This window comes from Lycium barbarum, chromosome 6 (assembly GCF_019175385.1).
Source record: "Lycium barbarum isolate Lr01 chromosome 6, ASM1917538v2, whole genome shotgun sequence".
Taxonomy (NCBI): domain Eukaryota; kingdom Viridiplantae; phylum Streptophyta; class Magnoliopsida; order Solanales; family Solanaceae; genus Lycium; species Lycium barbarum.
In genome coordinates, this window is record NC_083342.1 from 10,416,100 (window position 1) to 10,425,790 (window position 9,691).

Below are 9,691 nucleotides of genomic sequence, written 5' to 3' on the forward strand. Positions count from 1 at the left end.
CCAAAATTGTTTTAGTCGGATATTAATTATATGAAATACCGACCTCATTATGTCGGTAAATTATATTAATAATACAATGATATTAGTTTACCGACCTCCTGAGGTCGGTAAGTTATATGAATATATAATATAATGTTTTAGATTTCAGTCGTCGTGAGATCAGTATTTCTCAGTTTCTACAAAATATTTGCAGAAACCCGACCTCATGTGGTCAGTAATTTGCAATTTCTGGAAAATATTTGCAAAAAAACCGACCTCATGAGGTCGGTAATTTGCAATTCCCTGGAAAATTTTGCAGAAAACCGACCTCATGAGATCGGTAATTTGCAATTTCTGGAAATATTTTGTAGAAAACCGACCTCATGAGGTCGGTAATTTGCAATTTCCTGGAAAATTTTGCAGAAAACCGACCTCATGAGGTCGGTACCCTGCAAGAAAAATGGCAGCACACCTAGCTATTTTTCCAGCTGCTCCCCTGTCAAGATGAAAATAATTTTACTTTCAACTAAAACCAGCTCAAATAGCTGCCAACAATACACCAAACTACTATAAAAACATAAAACATTAAACTACTATTACAACACATATACTACAACCACCAATACATCAAATTCAATTTGAAACTACTTCAAAGTTGAATAAAAACATCAATCAAACATTCACAAGAGACTTAAGCTACTTCAACCTTCGCAAACATCAAAACAACATTAAACTACTTCAACATTTGTAAACATCCTCAAAACATTAAACTAGTCTACATTAAGTTAGTCTACAACATTAGACTACTTCACCCCTCGCAAACATCAAAACAACATTAAAATACTTCAACATTTGTAAACATCCACAAAACATTAAACTAGTCTACACTAAGTTAGTCTACAACATTAGACTACTTCACCCCTCGTAAACATCCACAACACTCTCAAGCCACCCTTCCTCTATTTGTTCTTCTGTCAGCTGTGTGTTGGGTGGCTGAGTACGAAGAAACTCCGCCTTTGAATGTTGATATTGATTCTGAAATAGAAAGGTAAAATTAGCAACCAACTTAAATTTTGAATTCAATAGAAAAAACTATCAAATTCTGAAAAACTTTAGTTTAAATATCTTGTCTCGAATGTTTATAACAAGATTAACTATCTAACTAGGTTATTCTGTTTGGGTAGATAGTGAAACATGAATTATGTATGAAAAAATAATGAACTGAAAATTAGAATGGACTCTCTTGAAAACCTATTGCATTTAAGAAAGAGAACCTAAAACAATTATTTGTTCAGAGCTCAAAACTTCATCAATAACAATGCTTATCAGTAGGCATTAGAGATTATTCTTGAACTAATTTAATCTTAATCTAGTAGCACAATGCTTTCTTAAAGTTAGTTAATCGAATATAATTAGGGTCACTTAGATGAATCACTAATTAGATGAAGTTTTGAGATATTAATTAGTGTAAATTGTACTAGGAAGAAAACTCACTGATGAGGGAGCTCAAAATGCTTCAAATAAATAATTTATGCATTGTTGTAAGCTGATATTTAAGGTTACAACTTTAAGCTAAATATTGACTATGGACGAAATATTGTCATTGAGGATTCATATAATCGATCCTAACTTGTTTGGGATTGAGGAATAGTTATTTTGCTATTGACTACGAAGGAAGCTGATTGATAATTATACTCTTACTGCTTCTAATGGTTATCTGTCTATCGTTAATGCTTTGAGATTATATTAGGCAGAATTGAAATGTGAGGACCTTTCAGTTCTCTGGTTGGTTTTTTTTAAGTACCTATCTTACTAAGTTTGAGCTGCTTAAAGAACCTCATATTCAAATCTATCCAGTATACCATATTCTAAACTAGAACCCAAGTAAAAAAAAACTTCAAGCTAGGAAAAGATCAAAACTAGTAGTGCAAGTAATGTGTTGGCACAATTATACCAAAAAAAAAAAAAAAAGAGCGAACCACTTCTTCTCTTTCAGAAAGTTCCATTAGCCATTCTGTAATATGTGTCTTAGAGATCAAACCAAGAAACACACAGTATCTTCACATAAATGCATGTGGCACCAACATATTACTTAAGCGTATTGAAAAATCTTAGAATGGTTTGATTTTTTTAATATGAAAAAATCAAACTTATAAAAGATCAAACCGTTCTAAGACTTCTCTATACGCGTAAGTAATATGTTGGTGCAACATGAATTTATGTGAAGATACTGTGGGTTCTTGGATATTTCGTTTTCATCACTTTAACTCATACAATTAACTTCTTTATTGTTCAAGACCAATTGGAAAGAGAGCAAATAGAGGTGTTTCCTCTGTATAACAAACAATTATACAGAACAAATGAGTCATCTTTTAGTTTAATTGAAAACCAGGACAACTTTTCAGCTCAAGTATGTTGGTACTTTGAAGTATTCTCTGGTACTCTAGGGCACATCCTTTGTTAAATTTTTGAAATATTGGGGTACTCTTTCCTTTTTTTGTCCTCTTCTATGCAGTTGTCTCTGCTTTTGTAGAAGAGAACCAGGGCAATTATATTATCATTGGTTAAATTTTATTTTTTGAGTTATCTGAAAACTTTGAGTTTCATGTTTAATGATATCTGTGAAATAATTTAGGAAAATTTGGACAGAGATGACATGAATGATCAAAGAGATCATGTCTTGAAACATATGAGAAAGTTATATATGGAACAACTCGAGAGGACTGTCGCACATGAATATGACGAATATATTTTACAGGTCTGTAAGCTTTCTATCAAGTAATTAATTTTGAGTACGTGTAAATGGATTTAGTGATTGAATGAATGAAATATGGATCACTGAAATTAACCTTATTCTAATTATAGTTTTCTGTTGGGTATTCCGTATTAACTAGTATATACATTAGGCACTGTATTTTGGGATTATAGCTATATGGTGGCTTTGGAATTTGGATAGCATTGTGTAGTTTAAAGTATGCCAATTTGATCTTGTCCAAATCCTTTTTGAAGCTCTACTGTTGGATTGAAAGGGGGGTTATGGATCTTAATGAATAAGAACATTTGAAACCCAGAATGTCCTATGGTTAAGAAGAATATGACTAAGAGGCAGATCAAAAGAAGTAAACTTATAGAACAATATTAGATTTTGTTGGAGTTAAACAAGGATAGTCTTATATCAGCTCCATGTGTTGTTGCCTTGGATCCTTCTCCTGCTTCAATGGGGATATTAGGTGAGCTCATATCTAATTGTATAGTCATTCTAAAAGTAGCTAAGATATGAACTGAGGTTTGTCCAGACTCTTTACCTATTCTACTTCCTCCATAATGCATACTTAAAGTATATACTTCAGAGAAAATGATAGGATGGTTAGAAATTGGCAATATTTTGTACCCCAAGTAATACTACATAGATGGGAACATGATATCGCTAGGACTATCTTCTAGTCATTCAACTTCTAAATTTTGTTCATCGATGAAAGAAACAAATTACCAACATGTACATTCATACGCCACTGATACTATATATTAAGTCAATTCTCAAGAGTAACACCAAAATTTTACAATGTTGGAACATTAAAAGCATCTTAGTGCACTTCCACAACAGACATCTTTGTACAATGACACATTCTGTAAAACCAAATGAACATACATTCAATCAAATGCAAAATACTCATCCCCATTCAAACAATAACTCAGACAAAAAACCCTTGATATACATTGCACCAACAACTATAGCAAATCAACAACAAACTTGAGCAAACCCAACCTGATAATCACCAATTAAATTAGGAAAAAAGTTGCTAAAGACGCAAAAAAAATATACTTAACTACATAATCTCATAAAGCCAAAAGACCTAAGTAAAAAAATAACAGAACAACAAAAGTAGTAACCCACTTGATATCTAATCATATCATACTATAATGGTTGATTCTCAACAAAATCTACTTCATCTCCCTACTAGCTCTTCTGCATATAGAAATGTAAAAATAAAGAACAAAAATATAGATACCCCAAGAAAAGCAGAGAATCGCGAAATAAGATTAACCAAATATACCTAAAAGACAATGTAATATTTTAATCACTTTCCACTATAATAACTACCCTTGTAGTCGATTACAAATAATTTATATGGTATCTCGCAACAACTCAATTTTATCCAACAAGACAAGAATAAGGATCTGGGTAACCAAAAGAACCAAGAAACAAGGAAGAAGAATAGTCGTTCAAAATCTGACCTGCAATTTTGAAGAAGAAAACAAAGAAAGCGTACCTCAAATTGTCAGATAGTCCGGCGACGGCAACGGCATACGGTGGCGACGGTGACTGGTAAGTGACGACGGTGACAAGCAGGCGGCGTTATTAGGGTTAGAGAGAGGGGGAGAGAAAATGTGAGATCAAAAGAGAGAGAAAGGGAAAAGGTCGTGGACGGCGACGACAATGGCAGACGATGACGACCGTCCCTGGCAGGTGATGGCCGTGACTGGCAGCGTCGTTATTAGGGTTAGAGAGAGGGGGGAGAGAGAAGGTGAGAGGAAAAGAGAGAGAAAGGGGAAAGATCGATGAAGGATCTGTACATATTTTATTTTATTTGACTAATTATACCGACCTCATGAGGTCGGTATGTATATTATTTTTTAATTTTATTTTTAATTTAAACATGTGTACGTAAAGTATGACTTTGACAAAAATTCTTTAGTCATTGTTACCGTTCAAAAGGTGATGAATAACATGAAAGACAACACGAATATAGATCCATTCTACTCTTTACACTAGTGTAAAACAAAGTAAGACAGAGACAAAAAAAAAAATTAATCGCGCGAGCTGGAAGAAGTTAATCGACATGAAACTCAAGAACTAAGTCTACTGAAATTAAGTAGCTAATAAGAGAAATTTAAATCATACGGGTGGAAAATACCTAATACCTATAGTTTGCTATTCAAAATCATTGAAATATCTTGTACCTTACTAGTTATTATTCGAGACGCTAGAACTAATTTAGTTTCAGTAATTGGGACATGTCGAAGTAGAAAGTGGAACAGGAACAAATGAGACGTGTCGAAATGGCGATTGCATGTCTATACTACGCTAAAAACATCACATCTTCAAAATCAATGGCCAAACGTCTAATCCAAAATCAAACTCAAATTGTAATGTGCAATTCACATCGGGAGAAACCAAAATGGAAGATGAAATTGCCTTTCAAACATACCTATTTTCAAAAGATCCTCAGCTCAAATGTAGCAAATCAAAGTAGTTATGAAAAAGGATACCTTGTTATAGAAAATGAATAAAATTTGTTTACAATGAGACTGCTATGCCAAAAAAAAATGTTCCTATCATCCTTTTCCTCTCCCTAAATTAGTAGCATATAAATAGATGTAATATTATTAGACGAGTAACAAATTTGTTTATTCAACTTACAAGAATAACGCTAAATTCCCAAATATCAATGTGGAGCATTTATCCAAAACAGGTTCTGATCACAACCTACTCCTCGTCAATTGCTCCGATGACAACCAACAGGTAATCAAATACTTCAAATTTCTTAATTTTTGGACTGATCAAAAAGAGTTTCTTCCTTTGGTTAAAAAAGTCTGGGATACAGAAGTATATGGCAATCCTATGTGGAGATTACAACAAAAGCTGAAAACTTTGGCTAAGGAACTTAGTAAGTGGTCTAGAAATAGTATTGGGGATGTTTTTGAAAATGTCAAGAAATTTGAGAAGGAAGTTTCAGACGCAGAAACTGCTTACTTAAATTCCGATTCTAATACTGATAGAATGTTGCTTAATAAAGCTAAAGTTGAATACATCAAGTGGTTGAAAATGGAAGAGTCTATTTTAAGACAAAAAGCTAGAATCAAATGGGCAGAAGAAGGGGATTCAAATACGAAGTACTTCCACAGTACTATCAAGGCTAGGAGAAGAAGAGCTCAAATCTATAAAATTAAAGATCAGAATGGTCAATGGGTCGAAGGGAGTTTAAATATTTCCAAAGCTGCCATCGATCATTTCAGCAACTTATTCAGTGAAAAACCAAGGGATAGGAATTTGAACTTTATCAGAGGTTTTGACAATCTGATCAGTACTGAGGACAACGCCCTTTTAGCAAAATATCCCACAGCAGAAGAGATAAAGACGGCAATAGATTCTATGGACCCTAACAGTTATGCAGGGCCTGACGGATTTAATGGTTTTTTTTCCAATACTGCTGGGACATCATCAAGAGAGAGGTAATTTCCTTTGTTCTCTCCTTCTTTCATGGGTCTGACCTTACTAAGTACTATACCCATTCTTGTTTAACATTGATTCCTAAGGTCACCTCACCTGATTGTTTTTCTAAGCTTAGACCTATCAGTCTTAGTAATTTTTCAAACAAAATACTGTCTAAAATTCTTGCTTTAAAGATTAACAATATTTTGCCGAAGATCATTTCTGAGAATCAATCTGGTTTCGTTAAAGGTAGACAAATCACCGAGAATATTATTTTAACACAAGAGATTATCCATGGTATTAGACCTAACTCTGACAGTTGCAATGTTGTTTTTAAATTAGATATGTCTAAAGCTTATGATAAATTGGATTGGAATTTCTTAATTTCTGTTATGAGAAAGATGGGTTTTGATTCTTTTTTTATCAATCTAGTTTATAGGTTGATCTCTAACAACTGGTATTTTGTAATTATTAATGGTGTTAGATATGGGTTCTTTAAATCTTCTAGAGGATTAAAACAAGGAGACCCTCTTTATCCAGCTCTTTTTATTATTGCAGCCGAAACTCTTTCAAGAGCTTTGAATCATCTTAATCAGAATGATAGGTTCATTAATTTCTCTATGCATAAAAAAGGGCCCCAGATTAATCACCTTAGTTATGCTGATGACCTTGTGCTTTTCACTTCTGCCAATAAGTTTTCTATTAAGATCATGATGAATTTGCTAAGGTCTTATCAAAAGGCTTCAGGTCAGGTGATTAATAAAGATAAGACCTTCTTTCTCACCCATAGTAAGACGGACAAGATTTATAATAGGAGGATTAGAAGGTGGACTGGTTACAAACAGTCTTCCTTCCCTTTCACATACTTAGGTTGTCCCATATACTGTGGTAGGAAAATAATCTCTTATTTTTCTGACATTTCCAAAAAGATCCTTAATAAGATTGCAGGTTGGCAAGGAAGATTCTTATCTCCAGGTGGTAAGGCTACCATTATTAAGCATGTTCTTCAATCTCAAGCTCTTCATATATTTGCTGCCTTAATGCCACCGGTTACATCTCTATATGAGATTGAAATGCAATTTGCTAACTTCTTCTGGGGAGAAAAAGATGGTAAAAAAAGCTATCATTGGTCCTCTTGGGATAACATGAGCTACCCTACCATAGAAGGGGGTTTGGGTTTCAGGAGTCTTCTTGATATCTATCACACATTTGCTGCTAAAAGATGGTGGAGATTGAGAACAGAACCTTCTATGTGGGCACATTTCATTAAATCAAAGTATTGCCAAAGAAGCAACCTCAACTCTAAGACCATTGCTCCAAAAGATTCAGCTGCTTGGAAAGAATTGCTTCAGATTAGAGATAATATTGAAGACAACATCATTTGGAAAATTAATTCTGGTAACAGTTTTTTTTGGTGGGATAACTGGACCCATCATGGGTCTCTCTATCATATTGTAAACCCTTCGGCTAAGCCTGGTAATGTGAAAGTTAACCATTTCTTATTGAATCAGCAATGGCACATTGATGATAATCCTTTTTCCTTACCAAGGGACACTCTGAATCTGATCAAGAGTGTCCCTATCGGTAAGCATGATGAAAAGGATCAGCCTATCTGGAATCTGAATAGCAATGGCATATTTACATGTTCCAGTGCTTTCGAATTCCTTAGGAAGAAGGAAGTTGCCCCTCACATTTATAATTTCATCTGGATAAAAGAAATTCCTTTCAAGGTTTCCTTTTTCATGTGGAAACTTTTAAAGAAAAATCTTCCTCTAGATGCTAATCTTACAAGATTTAATATTGATAAAGGTGCTAGTTGTCGTTGTTGCAGGACTGCATGCATAGAAACTGGGAATCATGTTTTTGCACAAAGTGAGCTTGCAAAACAAACTTGGCAAATCATGACCAGACCACTGGGGATCAGCATCACTGGTTCCACTGTTCAAACAATTCTCTGGCAATGGTGGAGACAAAAACCAACAAATATTGTTCACAAATTCCTTCTACTTATCACTCCAATGATAGTATGTTGGGAAATTTGGAGAGCAAGGTGCACTAAGAAATTTGAACAAAAAAATATTACTGCTTCTAATATATGTTTTCAGTCTGTCTTTCAGATCAAGGTGGCTATAAGACAGAAATTCAAATCCATAGACTACACCTGGAACTGGAGCAAAGTTTGTTTCGAAGCGGAAAATTTCAAAGATGTGATAACCAGTAAGATGATCAGATGGATCAAACCTACAGGCAACACTTGGAAGCTCAACACAGATGAAAGTTACATGAAAAATCAAAACAAAGCGGGAGCCGGTGGTATTGTTAGGAATAGAATTGGGAATATGGTCATGGCATTTGCATATCCCACCCAATTCTGCACTAACAATTATAGTGAAGCATATGCAGCTCTAGTTGGAATTTCTTGGTGTGTCAATCATCCTTTCGAAGCCCTTGAGGTAGAATTGGACTCCAAAATGGTGGTACAAATGATAGATGGTTCCTTAAAACCTCCTTGGAGGTTATTGGACATTATAGAAAACACTAAGGCAAAGATGGCTCACAGAAACATCTCGATAAAGCATTGCTTTAGAGAAGGGAATGAGGTGGCGGATGCACTAGCAAAATATGCAACCCAAATTCAAGTCCCTAGATTTTTTTTGAATGAAGGTGACCTGCCAACGGAGGCTAGAGGACCGCTCAGAATGAATAAACTTGACTTCCCCTCCTTTAGGAGAAGAGTTAAAAAGAACTCAGGCTGGTGCTTTGAACCACCTTGAGGCGACTTAGATGTTATGCATTAACTTCTTAAGTTTCAATGCATTAGTAGATTGATTAGTATATATATGTAATCTTAAGTATGGAGGTAAGGTGCCATGTCCCCCTCCAATGTAACTATTTTTGTTTCAATCGACATGGTAGGGGTCTGCCAAACCCCCCATCACTACGATGGTGATGGTTTCTGGAAACAAAAAAAAACTTACAAGAATAACTACTCACAAGTCACAAATGGGATAAATAATTGAAACTGTGCAATCTAAAAAAAATACTCACACAACCAGACAATATTTATTTCAACTTTTTAATGCTGTTTTTGCGTGCATTTGGTCATGTCGAAAACGTGCTTATCTAGCATTGGTTGTTCTATAGTTCTGGTTGAATTCATGCTCTTAGTGGATAAATATAAGATAGTGAAATTCAATGCTCTTTTCCTTTGATAAAAAAAGAAAAAAGATAAAAGAGAGGATGATATAGTTACAAGCTTGATGTGCAAATTCTATAAACGTCACCTTCCCTTCAGAAAAAGAAAAATAATAATCATCAATTGTCCATATGTAAAGAAAGTAAGAAATCTTATTTTAAATTCTAGTTAAAAGTTCAGATTTTGAATTTATGGGCCTAATACCAAAAGAGAAAAAAGAAGTCAAAGAAGCAAATAACAGGAACGGAAAAAACGTTGCATTTCGGGTTTAGAAAATCTAAAATAGGTCAGAACTGAGTTGT

The 9,691-nt window shown here is 34.4% G+C and overlaps 1 long non-coding RNA gene across 1 annotated transcript; it reads right to left on the bottom strand.

Moving 5' to 3' along the window:
• Window positions 1-564: 564 nt before the first annotated feature.
• On the bottom strand, window positions 565-4,486 carry LOC132599545 (uncharacterized). The gene is made up of 2 exons (XR_009566870.1): window positions 4,251-4,486; window positions 565-1,014 (listed from the first exon to the last, which is right to left on the bottom strand). It is a non-coding gene; the product is annotated as an uncharacterized LOC132599545 (long non-coding RNA).
• Window positions 4,487-9,691: the final 5,205 nt, after the last annotated feature.